Raw genomic sequence first — 20,316 nt, forward strand, 5'->3', positions numbered from 1 at the left:
CAAGTAATTCTAGACCTGCCCCCATCCGTCTCCCTAAGGAGGAGAAAACTTACAGGCAGTCCCAGTGAGGCAGATTGAGGGTGGTGGGGCAATGTCCAGTGGTTCAGGGATGTTTGGAGTTCTAGTAATGCAATATCTAGAGGGCCACAGCTTTCCCATCCCCACAAGAGAGGATGGCTCTCCCTGATACATTCTCCTCCTCTCCTGGTTTTTTAGAAGTATTTGGCTGGCCATTACTGGAGACAGTCTAATGTCATATGAGATGGGCCTTCATCTGTCCCAGCAAGGCTGTTATTACACTTATGCAGTTTATCCAAAGAAACGAAGAAGAAGAAGAAGAAGAAGAAGAAGAAGAAGAAGAAGAAAGTTTTATGGGCCTCAAGACTTTCTCCCATTTTAGAAATGTAAGCATTTTGGGGAGACAATTGCAATAGGTGGAGCTGTGTTTTTTTAAAATTTCTTATTATTGATCATTTCTAGAAACGCTATTACAGCTCATAATCTATTCTCTATTTGGTATGGCCCAATCTACTGGGTATTACACACATTCTTTCAACAGTAGAATGGTAAGGCTTTGTTTTTCCCCCTTGAAATTATGCACAGTTCCCAGGTGTGGCTCTGTATTCTCTTACAGCTAAAACAAAGGAGAAGCAAATTTCAACTTCCTGTCCTTTTGCTTTTGCTTTAGAAATGGCAGAGAAGTGCCAATAGGTTTATGGGCCTCTGAGGATCTGGGAAACAATGGGGGCGGGGGACAAGAATTTCATTTTCGCTGAAGCAGAATGGAACTGTTTATTTCATATAGAGAAACTCGTATTGAGTTTTGATTTAAAGGGAGGCCTTCCAAAAAGTACAGAGTGCAATCAGAGGCTGGAAACAATCAATAGTTCCAATTACCCCACCCAAATAAGTGTTATGATGGAAGCACAGTAGCAGAGGTGGGGAACCCTTGGCTTTCCAGATGATGCTGAACTTCAGGCATCACCATCCCTGGCCATTGGTCATGCTTGCTAGGGTTGATGGGAGTTCTAGCTCAGCAATGACTGAAGGACCAAAGGTTCCACACTGCTGGCCTACAATGTATCTTTTCATCTGGTGATTCATAGGGGCGATGCCACCCTGTATGCAGCCCTAAACTTCTGTTTCCATAAGACTCAGCCCTGGTCTGCCTTCTCATGTGGCAATTCTGTGAAAGATGTCTGAGGAAGAATTATTTCACCTCTTCACAACCTGCTTGCCTCCTGGTCTTCTTCAGCATCCATTCTGAACAGTGTCCCTTTCACCTCTAGAGATGGACAGGTCACGAGTTTCTTTATTTGGGGGCAGATTTTGTGTGTGAGGGACACAATGGAACAGATACACCATATGACATCTGTCCCACCTATGCATCTTTCTGATCATGCCACAGGAGCACAGGTAAGATGTTTTGCAGGGGTTCAAAAGCACGTGAGTTCAATTCTCTTTATTGTCATCTTGAAGTTATATAGTGAAGGGGTATGCGTGGGAGGTGAGTGATAATGTCAATGGTCCAATCTTTAACTTAAACATATTCTAGCATAGGTGTCCAACATTTTGACAGGTCTTCTTTCCAGGCAGAATCCTCCAATCACAGTGGCCTGGGGGAGGGGCTTGTGGAAACATGAAAGAGAGGGACAGGGAGTCGCCATTTGCCTGTGCTTGCTCTTTTCTGTTCGGAAACAGAACACATGCAGGTTTCTCTGTGTTTTGCCATTCTGCAGAACAGCAGCAAAAACACACACCATCTTCTCAGCCATCTGACAGTTCCTTTAAGTATTTTAAATATATTCTACACTGTTTCTACCAAACCCACCTTCTCCCTCTTAGATTAGATAGGAGTCAGGCTGTGTCCATAGGCCTTTTAATTGCCCACAAAGCAAGAATGCTTCCCCCCCCCCATCTGTCTGAAATTTGGCAAAGCCTGAATATGTCATGCCAAATTGGATGGAAAACACAAAAGGTAGAGGCAGCAGAAGAGCAGCTGGGTCTCTGTTGAAATCCATGGTAAACAAAAACAAATAACAATGTGCATAAGGATAATTAACAGGATTTGTTATGAAAAAAATTCAATTCCAACAAATTGGACTAGGGAACCCAGTCAGATGGGCAGGGTACAAATAAAATAAGAATAAGAATAAGAATAAGAATGAAACAAATGAAGTAATAAAACAACTGCACTCCCTTTGATTTTTTTTTTATAATATTTTATTAAGATTTTCACAAAATAACAAAGAAAGCAAACAAGCAAAAAAGAAAAAGAAAAATATCAAAAAATACAAAAAATAGTAACAATTAAAAACAATTCCATATTTCAGAACATATCTTACATTAGCTTGTTTCTCGGACTTCCCCACACCTCCCCCCATTGTATTCCAGTTCAATTGTTTGTTCAGCAAATCCTTTCCCTCTTTACCTTTATCTTAATTTTGGCCTTAATATTTTTGGCTTTACCTTTCCCTCTATTAACATTCCATTTTTCCTAATCTTTCAAACATTATTGCTAAAAACCCCTTAGCCTCAATCCAACATCATTCCATCGTTCAATAATTTTACAGTGTTTCTGTAGATAATCTTTAAATTTCTTCCAATCTTCTTCCACCAACTCTTCTCCCTGGTCTCGGATTCTGCCGGTCATTTCTGCTAATTCCATATAGTCCATCACCTTCATCTGCCATTCTTCCAGAGTGGGTAGTTCTTGTGTCTTCCACAACTGCACTCCCTTTGAATACCCCTTCAAAGAGTGGGTATTCCATGGGCAATCATAGCTTTATTGCAGCCTTTTCCACTTTGTTGTCCTCTGCCTCCTAGTGTTTTTGGAGTACAGGCTCCTATTATCCCTGCTCATTGGCCATGCTTGCTGGGATGGATGTGAGTTAGAGGCCACCATGAGAAGAGCCTGCTGGATCAGGCCAATGGCCCATCTAGTCCCCATCCTGTTCTCACAGTGACCCACCAGATGCCATTGAGAAACCTGTAAGAAGGATTTGAGCACAGGAGCACTCTTACTTGCTGCCATTTCCAGCAACCAGTACTCAGAAGCTTTGCACCTCTGTTTACAATGGAGGAGCAATGTGCCAGGAAGCATACAGTGCCAACATTTTGATGTTTTGTGCCAAGGAAATTCCCATTTTGTGGAATGGGGCTATAGAGGGGTTTGGAGCTCCGGTCCTTCGGCATCAGGCATATACAAATACTTTATATTCTCGAAGCAAGTGATCTCCTTAATGCTGCAACTGCCCAATTCCTGAGGAAATGACATCCTCTGACAGAGCGTCAGTGATAACCATTTCTATTTCTCAGTTTCCCACTAGGATTTAAATTAGAATCTGTTTTGCAGATAGCTGCTTCGGAGCCGACATTCCTAAGGCAAGCTCAGTCCTGCAGTAATTGCACTGGCTCGGATTTGTTTCTCTGTACCACCTGCCACTCTGGCTCCTTCTTTATTTATTTTTCCTGGTGGTGGTGGGAGAGATGGCAGATTATTTCCTCTCTGACATCAGCTATCTTATGAAATACCCCCAGTGTGTGCCTAAGCACGAGGTCCTTCAGGCAAGCAAACTCGCACAAGTTAAGCAAACAGGAAGCGCGATGAAAGGGAACTGTGTGATCGCGTCTCATTACAGCGAACTAGCTATTTCATTCATAGACACCACTTCACTTTTTAAAAAGTAGCCAGCTTTTGCGCTGGCTTTTTGTAAAGAGGCATGTAGTGCCCAGATGCTCTGCAAATGTGGGTGTATCCAGCTCTTTCTGTGTTAGTCAAAAGAGCAAAATGAGCAGCATTTGACCACATCAAAACCATCTGAGTGCTTGTATCGAGGAGGAACTAAGAGACTGAGCTGTGACTCAGGAAGCCTTTGATTCAAAGCTCAAACACTTCCAGGAGCTCACTAGCACCTAAAAGGTAAAGGTACCCCTGCCCGTAGGGGCCAGTCTTGACAGACTCTAGGGTTGTGCGCCCATCTCACTCAAAGAGGCCAAGGGCCAGCGCTGTCCGAAGACACGTCCGGGTCACGTGGCCAGCGTGACATTGCTGCTCTGGCAAGCCAGAGCTGCACACGGAAACGCTGTTTACCTTCCCGCTAGTAAGCGGTCCCTATTTATCTACTTGCACCCAAGAGTGCTTTCAAACTGCTAGGTTGGCAGGCGCTGGGACCGAACAGCGGGAGCGCACCCCGCCGCGGGGATTCGAACCGCCGACCTTTCGATCGGCAAGCCCTAGGTGCTGAGGCTTTAACCCACAGCGCCACCCGCGTCCTAGTAACTAGCTAGTAAGCAAATCCCTCTCAGCTTCAGCCCCCATCAGCAATATTGGGAATAATAACACTGATCTACCATAGAGGTAGATCAAAGGTTCATTGGCCAGGAATGACTGCATGTGTGGAGTCATTAAGAAGCTGGAACCAGGCCAGACAGTAGTTTTCTGGCTGCCCAGCAAAAATGGAAGCCACGGAAGACCACTGCCAATCTGTTCTCCCAACTGGAAAAGTTTGGCATAATCCCCAGCATTTCATAAGCTTCAAAAGAATTGCACAGATCCCATTGTATAGGTCCGTAGCTCATGCCTTCTCTTCTCACTTGCAGGAAATTGTTGCAATACTTACTAGTGCAAGCGCAAGAGAGCAAGCTTTGCTTAGAAACAGTGTGGTATGTTTATAGACATTGGCAAAGTCTTTTCCTTTTCTGCCTGTGTGAAGACTAGAAACCAAAATGTTCTGAAAGTATGCATGTAGACATGGTAAAACCACTTATTTCCAACATGGGTGGGAAGACGAGAAGCCCCCACCCCCGCAATGCACTGTGCCCAGGTTTTATCCAAGAGCATCTATACACTCACAAAGGTTTATGAGCTCTTTACTGCTGCCACGATCAATCAGTGCGGGTGCTTAAGGACATACATGGCACTTTAATGAAGCATATAATTGTACCGGTCATCTGGGCAGAGATGATTTTTCCATACGCAATGAATTATGTTAAAGTAGGGGAACATACTACATTTAATTTCAGAAGATCATCAATCAATGGGGTTTAATGTTATTCATTCGTGTTTTTTTCCCTGGAAGGAGGAAAAGTTGTCTGAGTTGACTGACTGTGCCAGCAAAATCCAGACTAAGCCAGCCAAACATAGAAAATCATGACACTCAGAGGTCACACCAGAGCACTGAAGGCCCAGCACTCTCATGCAACCCTCTGATGAACCCAGACTGCCAGTGCAGGACAAGGAGGTCCCCTGGGCTCAAAAACAGGATTGTGCCAGAGGTCTAGCACTCTGGCACAACCCTTTGAGGAGCCCAGCGTGCCAGTGTTGTGTGTATGTGATGTCATACACATGTGACATCACACACACACGGCGACGACCCCCCCCCCCCATGTTGGGTGCAATTCAGCGTCTCTGTGCTCCACCCACTTTTGCCTCAATTGCATAAATGATGACAAAAATACTTATAGCTGCAAAGAGACTGTAAACAGATAAGCCGCCGGGTTCTCTGCAGGCCTCCTCAGAAGTCAATCTCACTGCACTTAACAGGGACTCTAATCAGCCTTCGCTAACCTCATGCCCTCTAGATGTGTTTGACCGCAGCTCCCATGTTGGCTAGGCCTGAGAGGAATTGCAGTACATTCACAGGACACCAGAAGGCTGGCTTAAGTTTACAGTATGAATGTGTTTTTCGCAGCCCATATTCTGCCAATTATGCCAGTTCTTTTTTTTTGAAAAAAAGAAGTGTATATGAAACTGTATTCCTGTGGCTAAAAGCTGGCTTTTGACACAGTTGAATTACCATCGAAGACATCTCCTTGGAGAGAGAAGCAGAAGATGGCATGTCAAGTATGAGGGCATTTCGTAGTGTGCATTATAGATGAGCACTTATGGCGAGCAGGTCGAAAGGGCACCATTATAATGTACTGCGTTCCATACCATCTTTTCAGAGCTTTTGCTTTCGGGCTTTTCTTTATATTATCTACCTGCGCCTGCTCTAACACAAAGGCGGCTGCCAGGCCATTTCCTTGCACGTGTTACTGACTCAAAGCTGACTTCCACCATATTTCCTCATCTGTAGGGGTGAGCTGTCATGGCACTCAATGGTGCGGGAGGCAGAGAGCCTCTGGAACATGAGGCAAAAGGCCATAAGCTGACATTTTACTGGGCATCTATCCCACCTCCTCAGTTCACATAGAATTTTCTCCGAAGGGCTACATTGCTCGACTCACCTTGCATTTTGATGGCTTGGGTACCTCTGACCTCAGACGAGCAACCTGTTATTAGCTAGCTGTCTGAGAGCTGCAGAGTCGCTGTTCTTCACTATTTTCCCTTCAATATGTTTCAAAGCCTGCAGGGAACGAATAAGGTTGAGAGTCACTGTTGTATTTTCAAGTAGCTTAATGAGGTTAGTGACAGACTTGGGAAGAGGTCACTCGACTGGAGCTTTCTTTTCTTTTTAATAATCTTTTCATTTTGTACCAAAATATCCAATGCTGTTCACACCCAAGAATGAATGGGCACTTAAACCAAGTATTAAGATACCCCTTCTATCTCAGAGATGGGGGAGGGGGGAACCTTCTTTTTGCAGACTTGGAAAGCGGTCACTTGACTAATAATAATAATTGAAATTGAAACTGGCATTGAAATACTTTATTGTCACTTGTACAACTTGTATACAGTGAGATTACATGAGTACTCCCCACTCAGCTCTCTTAGTCTTAATTCCCCTCGTCTACTGACGCACACCCACCAAACCCAAAAGTCAGTTGCCATGTTGCTATCTTTTCATTCAGCAGCCTAACAGCACATGGATAGAAGCTGTTCTTTACCCTGTTGGTGCGACTAATCATGCTTCTGTATCTTCTGCCTGAGGGCAGGAGATCAAGAAAGTGCCGGCCAGGGTGTGAATCATCCCTGAGAATTTTCCTCACTCTCCTGTGGCAACGATCTTCTGCAATGCCATCCAGTGGATTCACGGGACAGCCCATAATATCTTGTGCTGTATTCACCACCCTCTGTAGGCACTTCCTATCAGTTGATGTCAAACCGGCGTACCACACCGTGATGCAGTATGAAAGGACACTTTCTATTGTGGACCGGTAGAAGGAGATAATCAAATGTTGATTGACATCGTTCTTTTGCAATACTCTGAGGAGATGGAGTCACTGTTGGGCTTTCTTAAACAACTGGGTTGTATTGATCTTCCAAGTAAGGTCTTCACTGAGATAAACTCCTAGGAATTAAAGGAAGACTCTCCACACAGCCCTCCCCGATGTACAGAATAAATCATCATCATCATCATCATCATCATCATCATATTTATATACTGCCCATCGGACCAGGTTGCCCTGATCACTCTCATTAAAAAGGTAAAGGTACCCCTGCCCGTACGGGCCAGTCTTGACAGACTCTAGGGTTGTGCGCCCATCTCACTTAAAGAGGCCAAGGGCCAGCGCTGTCCGAAGACACTTCCAGGTCACGTGGCCAGCGTGACATTGCTGCTCTGGCGAGCCAGAGCTGCACACGGAAACGCCGTTTACCTTCCCGCTAGTAAGCGGTCCCTATTTATCTACTTGCACCCGGGGGTGCTTTCAAACTGCTAGGTTGGCAGGCGCTGGGACCGAACAGCGGGAGCGCACCCCGCCGCGGGGATTCGAACCGCCGACCTTTCGATCGGCAAGCCCTAGGCACTGAGGCTTTAACCCACAGCGCCACCCGCGTCCCATCACTCTCATTGGCTGCCAGCAAATTAAAGCATCAAACCCACTAAAGGGTTCTTTTCTTTTTAGTAAGCTTTTGGTTTTGTATCAGTCGTGTATCAACAAATACCGGTGAAATATCCAATACTATTCATTTTGAAGTATGATCTGGCCCTTAAGCACAATAATAAATAGTCCCTTCTCTCTCAGCAGTGGAGAAGCATGTTTTCCCTCTGCAGAGGGGCATATTCCCTCAGTGTTAATCTGTCTGGAGTTGCATGCTGGCAGTGGGTGGGGCCAGAACCCAAAATGGTCTCCCTCTCTTTCTGCCACTCACTCTCTGCCGCATCTTGACAGCCACATGCAGTTAACCCAAAGCTGCCTATATAGAGAAAGAGAACTATGAAAACTACCAAACCCAAACTGTTTGTGTGCAGTGCCAAAGCTTTCAGTGAGGGTGGAGGGGGAAGGGGAAAGCACATTCTTTATAAAAAGAAACAAATTGTATACTATTTTTGTTGTCTCTCTTAACTGTGTCTGTTTTATAGATATTGATCCTCCCAAAGGGCAATGAAATTTCTCAGTTGCTCCATAACAACTCACAAAAAGGCTGTCGCTAGGGTCAAATATAATTGTTTTCTGACTTATGGTTTTCTGTTTCAGCCACCAAGTTCTTCAAATATTGTAGCTTAAATATCCTAAAGGGACTTGAAGGTCTCCTCCTTGATAAGCATGATATTTTTCATGACGCATTTTTGAAGCAGTGCATTTCAGGGGCTGTCTTTGAATTTTTCCAGTAGTGTATTCTTTCGATAAAAGTCAGTGTAAATATATGTTATATGCTTCCCAACATGTATTGGCCAGTCCCACAGGCACGTTTACACTCTATAACTCATTTCAAAGACAATTTCAGCATGATGTGCTATCTATTTAGGAGTTTTTATAAAGCTGCATGAGAGCTTACTTTCCTTTAGGTTGCTTTGTGTAGACCATAGCAGAACAAAATTTGGGGACATGTCAAGGCTTGAGAATAATCGAATAACACAACTAAGAAATGGTTAAATCAAAATAAAACATACTTAGGAAAAACAAAATATACATTTAAGAAAACATGAAAATGGGAGAAAGATGATTGAGGCTCAAATCCTAGGCCAACTTATGGGAAGCAAGCCGCTCTAAACTCAGTGGGTCTTCTGAGACGTCTAACAATTCTCAGCACCCTTAACAAACTATAGTCCTCAGATATGATACTGCTTAAAATTCATAGTGCACATAGGGCCTTAATACAGTGATCCACCCAGTGGTGTAGCATTGGGGGGGGGGGAGCTAACAGGGGGTGATTACCCCGTTCTCAAAATTGTTAGGGGGCACAAAATTTCAAACCTGCTGCTGCCTTAATACAGATGCATACAGTGGTACCTCTGGTTACGTTCTGCGAGTTTTTTCGTCTTGTGAATTTTTTCGTCTTGCGAAGCACCAATGTGTATTGACAGTTTCCCATAGGAATGCATTGGCGAAGCAAGCCCATAGGGAAATCCGTCTTGCGAAGCAACTCAGAAAATGAAAAACTCCTTCGTCTTGCGAGTTTTTCATCTTCCGAGGCATTCGTCTTGCGAGGTACCACTGTACGTGGCAAACCTGAAAGTATTTTTCCGGGTTTCGTCGCACGCGCATGCGCAGAAGCACTCTTTGCGCTGTGCGCATGCACAGAAATGGCACCTCTGGTTGCGAATTCCTCGGGATGCAACCGGAGCTCCGGAACGGATCCTGTTCGCAACCGGAGGTACCACTGTACTTCAGTTGCTGGGCTCTGTTGAAAACTACTTCTTCATGCGAACCAATAAGTGACATCTCCAGACAACATGTGCACATACTCCATCCATTTCTTTCCCACCCTCTACACATGGCCTCGGGTGTGAGCAACCCATGCTACGCCACTGGACCCACCCATTCCCTAGTCAATGAGACTTGTTCCCATCAAACCATGTATAGGATCCCAGCTTTACTTATTTACCTGCATTGCGTGGTCTCAAAGAAGGAGATTCTCTGTTTGGTCCTCTTGCTCCACCAGTGCAGCTATCTTTGCAAAGTGGATACAGGTAGTTTGCTTGGGCAGCAACCAATTAGGGAGCAGCAGCTGCTGGAACAGATGACAAATGGTTTATTTGCAAAGAGTGCTGCAGCAGCTGATGACCAGATGAATCAATGGTGGAAGAGATCAGTGGTGCCTTCTTGTTCATTTCTCTTCTGGAAAGCTAGCAAGGCAGGTGCAAGTCACTCTGTATCACATGGGAGTAAGCCTCACTGAATAGCCAAGTTTCTCTCATAAAGGCCTCCATCTCCCTCTTCCTAGGCTGTCACATGCACTGTTTTGGAGTGAGGCTTTACTGCCATGGAAGATGCTGTGGACTGGTGTGTTCCTGCTAAATTTCATAAGCAGAAAACTTTGATTGGTAGATCCTTTTTTTCAAGCTATTTAAATGTAGCAGAAACCTTGCATTTTGCAATATGCAATTCAATAGCAACTGAAATCTGGATTATTATTTTTAAAAATAGTTCAATGTAAGAAGATGAGCTGTAGATTATTTTGTTGATGATATAATGTCTTTTTGTATTTTTGATACATACTTATTTATGCAGATCTACTATTCTATTTTTTAAATACAGAAGAACTCACTATCAGCACCATGTTCACATTTACAACATTCCGGTTTTAGTGACTGAAACAGAATGACCGTTGCATGTGTGCCAGGGGTATGGGAACTGGTACAAACTGATATGTTGGAGAGTTATCTTTTTCTAGGGTTGGATGGTGTTCAATTAGCAATTACCAGCTCCAAAATAGTTTCATTGCACAATCACACCTTACAAATGCCAACTCAGTGTGCCACAGCCATCAAAAAGATAAAAGAGAATCCTCTGATTTATTATGGAAAATAATAGTGCAAAGCTTCTAATTACATGAAATGTTGAGTGCTTTCATAACTGAAGAGGACATATTCCTAGGATTTATGAACAACTTCAATGTTACTTCTTCTTTTTTTAGTTTACAAAGTCCCCCCCCCCCTGTTTTCTGCAGTGCCATTTGTTCTCAGAAAAGAGTCCTATGAGGTAGGTCATAATCACCATTTTCCAGATGGAGAACTGACAGTAGCTAGCAATGATTTTCACATGGATACTTAACAATATGATGAATAAATTGGAAATTGAGCCCATCTTTCCCAATCCTGTGTCCAATAATCTAACCAATAGGGGGCTTGTGGCACATATGGCTGACTGCTGCCAGGAGCCTTGCAAGATACTGACTTCCCTTACCTCATCGGTTCTTGGATCCACCCGCTGCCAGCAAAAATCTGACTTCACTGCTTCCAGCCTTGGCTGTTTCTGAGTTTGTTGTGTAGATGTTAACATCTCTTTGGTTAATGCACTGAAGCTTAAGACGCAGCAGCTGCTGCTTCTGGTAAGGTCAGGCTCTGAGCCAAGGGTTTCAACGGCAACCGCAGCAGCATTAAGACAGAACAGCTTCCATAACCTGACACTCAGTGATGATGATCTATGCCTGCAGTCACAAGAGATGCTGAAGGAAGGAAGGAAAGCTCAGTGAAGCTGAGAGAGGCAACAAAGACTAGACATCACAGGATCCAGGTATGCTCAATACTCAGATTCAAATTCCAGACTTGCTTTCCTGGAAGCAAGTCCCCTTAAACCTAATGAGACGTGTAGGGTTGTGCTGACAGCCATTCATCTTGCCTCTAGCACAGCCTTCCTCTACTTGATGTCTCCCAGATGTCTTGGACTTCAACTCCCATCAGCCCCAACCAGCATAGACAATGGTCAGGGTTGATGCGAGCTGTGGTCTCACAGCAGGTGAAGGACACCAGGTTGGGAAGGCTGCTCTAGCACAGAAGGAAGTAAGTACCTGAAGATACACATGGAAATGGATTTGGTTCCCTTATGGTTGGCAAGAATTGCTCTTCTACAGCCCTGGAACACTCCCCAAGGCTGCAGAAACCACAGAATTCTGGATGGTGACATAGCATGGGTTGCCCACGTCCAGGACTGTGCAGAGTGGTGGGTGAGAGGGAGGGAAACAGACAGAGTACACATGTGCATTTGACTGTCAACAGCATCCACGTCACCCAGGAGATCACAGCTGCAGATGTAAGAAAAGAAGTTGTTTCATTTGTCTGGAGAGGTCACTTCCTGGTTTGCATGGAAAAGCCATTTTCAATGGAGCCCAGTGATGGCAGTGTGCAGCTGCTTTGAGGTAGTACTGGATGTTGAAATTTTGCACTGAAAGGGGTGGTAGTGCGAGGGGAAAACTGCTCAGACCCATGCCTAGAAAGTCCGGGACAAGCAGAAGTATGGGTGTGCCCATGGACGCGGGTGGCGCTGTGGGTTAAACCACAGAGCCTAGGGCTTGCCGATCAGAAGGTCGGCGGTTCAAAACCCCGCGATGGGGTGAGCTCCCATTTCTCAGTCCCTGCTCCTGCCAACCTAGCAGTTCAAAGTGCAAGTAGATAAATAGGTACTGCTCCAGCAGGAAGGTAAACGGCGTTTTCGTGTGCTGCTCTGGCTTGCCAGAAGCGGCTTAGTCATGCTGGCCACATGACCCAGAAGCTGTACGCCGGCTCCCTCAGCCAATAAAGCGAGATGAGTGCGGCAACCCCAGAGTCATCCGTGACTGGACCTAACGGTCAGGGGTCCCTTTACCCTTTACCTTTATGATCAAGGTGAGCTGGCATGCTTGAGGTGGCATGTGTGCTTGCCTCCATTCTGCTTGCAATGATTCTAATGTTGCTGAGCACCTCTGCTCAACTTTGTGTTCCCTCTCTACTTCCTTGTAACATGTAAAGCTGGGCATTTTAACAATTTTTTCTGAGCTTTTGTCATTGCCATCCTTGAAGTTCCACATGCCCCAGTTTACCTTGATGGACCGTGGCTTTCATGAAATAAATAACAGAATAATCAAAGATGGGTTTGTTTGTTTTTGCCTTGAATTAGCTGCAGTTTGAAGATTCAGAGCTGCTTAAGCATTTCTTCCATGGGAACTAATTAAAAAGGAGCGAAAATGACTGCTTAACATATGTGCACAGCCACAAATCCAAATGGCTTCTTGATCCTTAGCTCCTTCTAAATGTCCTTTGTGGAAATTAGATCTAACAAAAGTATGGATCCACTTTATATTGGAGCTGCTAAATCCATCAAATGCTCTAAGCCAAGCCAGTTTTCATCTGCTCAGTGGCAAAGCTAATTGATGGATGCTACAATATGCATTTAGGCATGCTGCTTTTGCAGTGTTGAAGGCTTTGAGTATCATACTAAGCTGAATGCCAATGTTATTATCCAAAATTCAGTATAAAATATGAAGGAATGGCAGAACATATAGGCCAAATACTAAATAGCATATTGACAAGCAATTCAACTTGTTATTGTTTATGATGAGAAATAGCTTGAAGCTTATTTGCATTATCCTGTTCTGCTGATGCAATGGATATCAAGAAAAGCTCTCTCTTTTTTTGCATGGAGACCGCGCTGTGGATAGGAATGCAAAATTACCTTCTTATAACAGAAGATTTGTGTGCCCTCATTTGCAAGAGTTCCTTTAGTGACAGAAGAGCTACAGCAGAGTGGCTTCATGTCTGCTAGTTAATGCAGCAGCCTCTAGGAGTCCAAGCTGTGGCTCTTTCCTACCAAAGCATAGGGCAGGGATGGGAAATGTGTGGGACTTCAGATGCTGATGGATGTCAACTCCCGTCAGCCCCACTCAGCATGGTCAGTGGTCAAGGATTATGAGATATATAGTCCAGCAACAACTGGAGGGTCACAGGTTCTCCATTCATTCCTGACATAAGGGTTGGGCTGGGAAAACACTGTGACATGGATTCCTCCTACATGACCTCAGAACATATGGAGAGCAGGGATAGATCAGCCCAAAGGTCCATTTAGTCCAGAATCCTTTCTCCCACGGTGGCCAAAGAAGGTAATAGTCCTCTTCCATTCAGGGCTGTCTTAAGCATATGTGGTGCCGGAGTGCAAAGATCCCCCCCCCCAGGTTGCCCAGTCGCAGGTGCGCAGAAGGGCGGAGCTGGCCGGCCGCATCAGCATCTCTGTGATGGCCTGGGATTCGGACTCGGAGGCTGAACCTGAGGAATCCCAGCCGCACAGGAGGCAGAACCAGCTGAGCCAGGGCTGGGGCATGAGCTTGAAGGGTCCTCACCTGTGCTGGATCCTCAGGTGCAGGCACCAGCTGAGTCTGCTCTGGCTCCTGAGGTGATGGAGGACCCATTGCCTGCAGGTGCTCCACTCTTAGCCCTGTCAGAGGAAGCTGGGGTTGCCTCTGGATCCGGTAACCCTCCAGCCTCTCCTGAGCTGCAGAGGCTCAGGGCAGAGAGGCGGAGGGAACTAAGTTCCCACAGGAGGGGTGCTCGCCTCCAGGCCAGGAGAGTCGAGTCACCTGTGGACCGGGGCCGCCCTATGCCTCGGGGCAGATAAAGCCAGCCAGCCCCAGTCCCAAGTTGCGGGAGCAACGTTGTTGCTAGCCTATTCCTGCCTGCACCCTGTTCTGCTCTTCTGCCAGAGTTCCTGACCTTACCCGACTCCCTGCCTTGGACCCTGCTTCAGCTTTGACGGACTGCCTCCATATCGCACCCTTGACCTCAGACTGGACTCGGACCTCGCCTCATGGTTAACCCTCGGCACCAGCACAATCTCGCTGGCTTAGTCGCCCCTGAACTCACGGCGCAGAGCTGCCTGCAGCAGAAGAGCCCATCACGGCACTCCGACCGATGGGTGGGCTCTTCCCCAGACTCAGCTCTCAGGCCTGGTGCCCCTGAGAGCCCGGCACCCAGGTGCCCAGCACTTGTAGCTCCTATGGGTAAGAAGGCCCTGCTTCCATTATCCCCTGTCCTTTTGGCCACGATGGCTGAAGCTGATGGAAATTGCAGCCACTGAAGGCTAGTTCATTAGGGCAAACAGAGCATTGCCCCACCAACCTCAGTCTGCCCTTAGATAGACCCACCATGCCTGCCTGCTTACTTACTTACAACACTGACGGTCAACTTCCTTCTCTTTCATCTCAGATTTGTCCCTATTAGAATTCAGCAGGGAGAAGGATGGGGACAAAACTTGAATTAGTTGGCTCTGCCAGTCATTGGCTCTGGTGCCACCCACTGTTGGTCTTCCAGTGTGGTGTAGTGGTTAAGAGCAGTAGACTCGTAATCTGGGGAACCGGGTTCGCGTCCCCGCTCCTCCACATGCAGCTGCTGGGTGACCTTGGGCCAGTCACACTTCTCTGAAGTCTCTCAACCCCACTCCCCTCACAGAGTGTTTGTTGTGGGGGAGGAAGGGAAAGGAGAATGTTAGCCGCTTTGAAACTCCTTCGGGTAGTGATAAAGCGGGATTTCAAATCCAAACTCTTCTTCCTACTTTTGGCTCTACCAGTCTCAATAGGCACCAGCCACCACTGGTTGCAGTTCACCAACATCTGAAGGACAATATGTTGGCTATTCCTGCCCTATGCCCATATATTCTCTACTTCTTTTAAAGCTCATCATCTGAGCTGGGGAGAAAACATTACATTTCTGGCTCAATTGTATAACGTTATAATACAAAGAGAAGGTCAAGGTTTCAGTTTGAGTGATGTGCTTCATAACTTCTTCCTTGGACTTAAAAGGTTTTTCTAAAATGGCAGTACCTGTTGACTGAACTGTTTCAAAGCATTCTGAGAACATTAAACATAAGGCAAGAGTGCTCATTTGATTTAGTAAGTAATGAGTTCAGTAAAGCCACCTTTTTGTATGTATTTTTCTTTTAAGTACATGACATAAAATGAAAATTTTTTATTGCCGTACCAAATTAGATTACCTAAGGTAGTCTGTTAATAAAACAATGCGAGACAATACGTGGTGCATTCCTTAGACGCAATATAGAGAAAATGTCTGAAAATCTATGGGACTGCCAGTGCCACATCCATAAATACATATGTGGTTATAATAACAATAATAATTTATTATTCATACCCCATCCATCTAGCTGGGTTTCCCCAGCCACTATGGGTAGCTCCCAACAGAATATTTAAAACACGATAAAACATCAAACATTAACAACTTCCCTAAACCGGGCAGCCTTCAGATGTCTTCTATAAGTCAGATAGTTGTTTATTTCCTTGACATCTGATGGGAGGGCGTTCCAAAGGGCGGGTGCCACTACTGAGAAGGCCCTCTGCCCAGTGGCATAGCGTGGGTTGTCAGCACCCGGGGCAAGGCAAGTAATTTGCGCCCCCTAACCCGGGGCAAGGCAAGTAATTTGCGCCCCCCCCCGCTGCACTGTCCCTCCCTCGATAGTCCCTCGCTCTCTCTCTGCTCCGCACCGCACCGCACGCCTGGCACCCTCCCCTCCACAGTGGGCGGCGACCCGGCGGCTCGGATCGGATTCACACAGCCAGCACTGCAGTGAGAGAGAGTGAGTGAGCCAGGTAGGGGCAGAGAGCTGCGAGTGCGAGCACGCCCCCACCCAGATGTTGCGCCCGGTGCGGCCGGCCCCCGGGCACCCCCCACGCTACGCCACTGCCTCTGCCTGGTTCCCTGTAGCCTCACTTCTCACAGCGAAGGAACCGCCAGAAGGCCCTCAGAGCTGGACCTCAGTGGTTCAACTGGTAAAGGAAACCTGTAACACCAGCAGCTCCTGCCTCTCCCTACTAGATAACAAAACGCCTGTGTCTTGGAAAGGTGCTACCTGAAGGCAAAGAGCTCGATTTCTGGTTTGCAAAATGGTCAAGATATGATAATCAGTATAATTAATCACCTGCCTAACATTATACTACATTTTATATTGCCTTCTGGCTATATACAGCTAGTACAGTATGGTGTGGTTTGATCCAAAGTATTCTCTCCTTGGTCTGAATTGGACTCCAAACCCTTTTTAAAAAAAGTCTTTCTTCCTTGTATTTCCTTTCACCTAGATTTTCTTCCCCTTTTATGATCTCTCATCCATTTAATTATACATGCCATAATCACACCCAGCAGCCTTATAATTCAGCATTGCCATCTATTTCCTGCTCTTTAACTTTATACTAAAATGATTTTTGTTTTTGTTTTGTTTAAGGGTTGGTACATTAGAACTGCTTATGATTTCTGTCGCACTTATTTATTGCCACGCTTTGATCATACATTTGGATCTGAATATCAGCCTTTTTCATAACTGAGCTTTCCAGACACTTCAATCAAGGGCTGAATATTCCTCCCTCCCTAACAAGAGATATCTTTTTATTAAATTTCTAAATTTAATTGTAAACGAATGCGCCAATTTCACCACAAACTGCAATTCGTTCCGTAAAGAAGGGTTTCTGGGAGTTTTGAATGCTGATTGGGGGCCGGGCAGGGATGAAGTGGGTTAGTTATTGTTGTTGTTTTTTGCTCTTTCTTTGGATCTTTTAATTGACAGATGAAAACTGCACTAGAAGATGCAAATGACTCCATATAGGAATACTCCTGGGAGAATGCTGTCTCCTGGGTGTTATCTACTGAGAGCCACTTTGCATAGCAATCAGGTATGAAATGGCTATACTGGTTCTGCAGTGCTGTCTCCCACAGCATACATGGAAATTAAAACAGAGGCTGTACTTTGCTCCCCATGCCCTGCTCTTAAAGTAATTACAGTCAAGGGACTGAGCCTCATTTGGTATGACCTAATGGCAGGAGTTTAGGCCGGTGGTCCCCAGGCATGGGAACAGCTTGCCTTCCAACATGAGATAGAGCCCGTCTCTGCCTATTTTCCATTAGGGCTATTTCTTTCTATATTTCAGCAAGGATTTGATTTCATTAATAGCATGGGGAGCATTTTCATAACTAATGCTGGATGTTTTGTTTTATTGTATTATCTTAATATGTTGACTTTGAATAGCATACACCATTTCAAACAGGTGGGAAAGGAATCTACAAATATTTAAAGTAATAAAAGAAATAAAAGAAAAGAAAGATGGAAATATTACATGTGGTTTAAGGGTGCTTAATGACTTCATTACTGAGTCATTTGCAGTTCAACAGATCACTCTCCTTTCCAGGCTGAGAGGGAAAATGGCAAAAACAGGTTATTTATTGGAACAGTGTGATTTTTGCAGCTGCAAAACAAAGAAGCATGGGACAGAGCAAAGGAGAATTTCTGGAACAACAATGGGATATTAGCTCCGCCTAATGTATGATGGAGAACAGCAACAAAGCTAGACATAACATTTTACAGGGACAGGAAAAAAGATCACAGAAAGAATAATTGCCACACATAGGAAGAATAAGGATATAGTTTGAGTGCCTCACCTGTAGTTTTGTGAATCATTTAATGTGTTAATATGAATGGATGTTGTGAATATTGCAGTTGTTGTATAAGGAATTGTTATCTTGACTGGAGTGTAATTGAAATGAATAAGATGATGGAACGCAGAAATAAAGAAAATCATCAAACCATCAATTCTAGCACACGGGGGGGGGGTGTCACCTAAATTATGTAATTTGGTATCTGAATGATTGGTATTTGTAATTGTGTTATAATTTGGCATTGCTGTAATGAGACTATTATTGGACTGTAATTGAAAACAAATAAACATTATTATCAAAAACCAAAAAAGGATGCTACTAGTAGTGTCAATAGTGATGATAATACTGATGGTAATAATAGTGATCTGAATACTATTTACAATGACTACTGGTAGTAATAATAATGATAGCTGTATTAGTGGCACAGCACCGTGACCTAAGTACTCCTGAAAACACTACACACTGCAATAAACCCTGCAAAGAGGACTTAGGTTGGTCAATGCAGGTGTGGAGCTGATAGGGACTCAAAAATGAGCTTTCAAGATAGTTTGGGGGGAAAACAGAGGCGATAGAGGAACACAAAAAGTGACGCTCAGAGAAAGAAAGAAAAAGGAAGGGTAAGAGGTGTCTGATATGGATAGAATATAGGAAAATATGTTTATACTACACATCAAACATTTATTAGTTTTCTACACCTACAGAGGGGCATTCATTTTATGAGCTTATTAAATTGCTCTGGCTATATATGAGGTCTGTATACCCAGATGATTAAAATATGGCTCTTTTCATTTTCCAGGTGATTTAAAAGAATTAACAATGCAAGTTTATTTTCTTCTGAATAAGAAGATGAAGATCATCGTAACACATTAAAAATGAATAAATAAGAGTTAATGTGCAGCTGATTGGATTTGCAGGGACTTAATGACTAGCTCAAATGCCCAAGGTCATAGATTTAAAAGGGAAGCTAATATACTGTCTGCCTTATGCTTTCACACAAACTGGTTCAGTCCACTGCAGTTCTCAAAGAAGGGGGGCATCACAGATTGGGAATGAAATCTGAAAATGTTCCTTTTGTAACAGTAAATGCTTGTCATTTGATGAATAAACACAGAATGTGACATCCTTCCATAATGTGTTTGCTGATTTCTGTGGAACTGCTATGTTAAATGAGTCGGGAACAAAAAAAGTAGTCCAATAGCATTTGTTAAAATCACACGAGGAGAATGGATACATTTAGATTTTTCAGAGCCAACTGATGTCAGAAGAACTTGCTCTCAGGTTGCCCTCCAAAAATCCTGCCACTTTGAGATACTAAACAGAAGGTGGGACTACACAATTCAACTCTTTTGTGTAAAGTGCCTGAAACATCTAAAACATGGCAGGTACAGTACGCTGCAGTTGTGATGTATAAGGAACCACCAAATGTTCTTGGTTGTTATTGTTCCTGATTTACAACCAATTTTTGCCCCTGGAAAGACTCCTTGTTCCATGCTGTCATATGATGCCTGATTTGTCCCTGCTGAACCATTTGCCCTGGTCAACTGTCCCAAACTGGCCTTATCTTAGTAATTATATGTATACATAAAAGTACACAGAAAGGACTATTATGATGAAAATGTAAGAAGTAACCTAATTGAAATTAGGGGGCTTCAAGTGACTTGCCCATCAACACAAATTGTTGACTTGCCAAACTGACAAACAACCACACCTATCAACAGGTGCCTGTTTTGAGAGGAACCTGGGCAATGCCACCCTTGTGAGTCTCCCAGGCATGGCAGGTGGCAGCAGTGTGGGCAGTGCCACTACAGTGAGCAGCAGTCAGAACAGGTGGAAGTGCACAGTATGGCCCTCTGAAGAGAGGCCCAGAGGAATTGTGGGAAAATCAAGGTGGCATCACTGCCATCTTGCCTGCTTCTTTTCTTTGGAATGCTGGACCATTATAAGAAGAAGGCTGGCACTGGCAGCTATGGGCCCTGCAGGACCCATGGCATTTGGCATTTGCCATCTTATCTTTTTTTAGGTACTGATGCTGAGTCTGTGAGTAATGAATCAATCTGAAGCACACACATGATTATCCATGTAACCAAGTTGGCTCGCAGGATTTTGATCACTGGGCCGTTTTAGGTTGAGTTTTCTTTTGGAACGTCTTGAAATATCTATAGCAGCTCCTGCTTGCACTGACCCACATTTATTTTACTTTAGCAAAAATAGAAAAGAGATGGGCTTTTGGAAACAATAGAAAACTATAACGTACAATCCACTACCCCTTCTCTTCCTTTTTGTTCTCCATGGCAATAGTTAAGCATCT

General features: G+C 44.6%; 1 long non-coding RNA gene across 4 annotated transcripts in view; it reads right to left on the reverse strand.

Moving 5' to 3' along the window:
* The window catches only part of LOC310679681, a 137,980-nt gene that overhangs the window by 105,938 nt on the left and 11,726 nt on the right, over positions 1-20,316 (reverse strand). For all 4 annotated transcript variants that reach the window (XR_014512465.1, XR_014512466.1, XR_014512467.1 and 1 more), the window contains exon 3: positions 6,229-6,347. This is a non-coding gene — a long non-coding RNA (uncharacterized lncRNA). The remainder of the gene's footprint in view (positions 1-6,228; positions 6,348-20,316) is intronic.

The sequence above is a fragment of the Podarcis tiliguerta genome, assembly GCF_965153285.1.
Source record: "Podarcis tiliguerta genome assembly, chromosome: 6".
Classification (NCBI taxonomy): domain Eukaryota; kingdom Metazoa; phylum Chordata; class Lepidosauria; order Squamata; family Lacertidae; genus Podarcis; species Podarcis tiliguerta.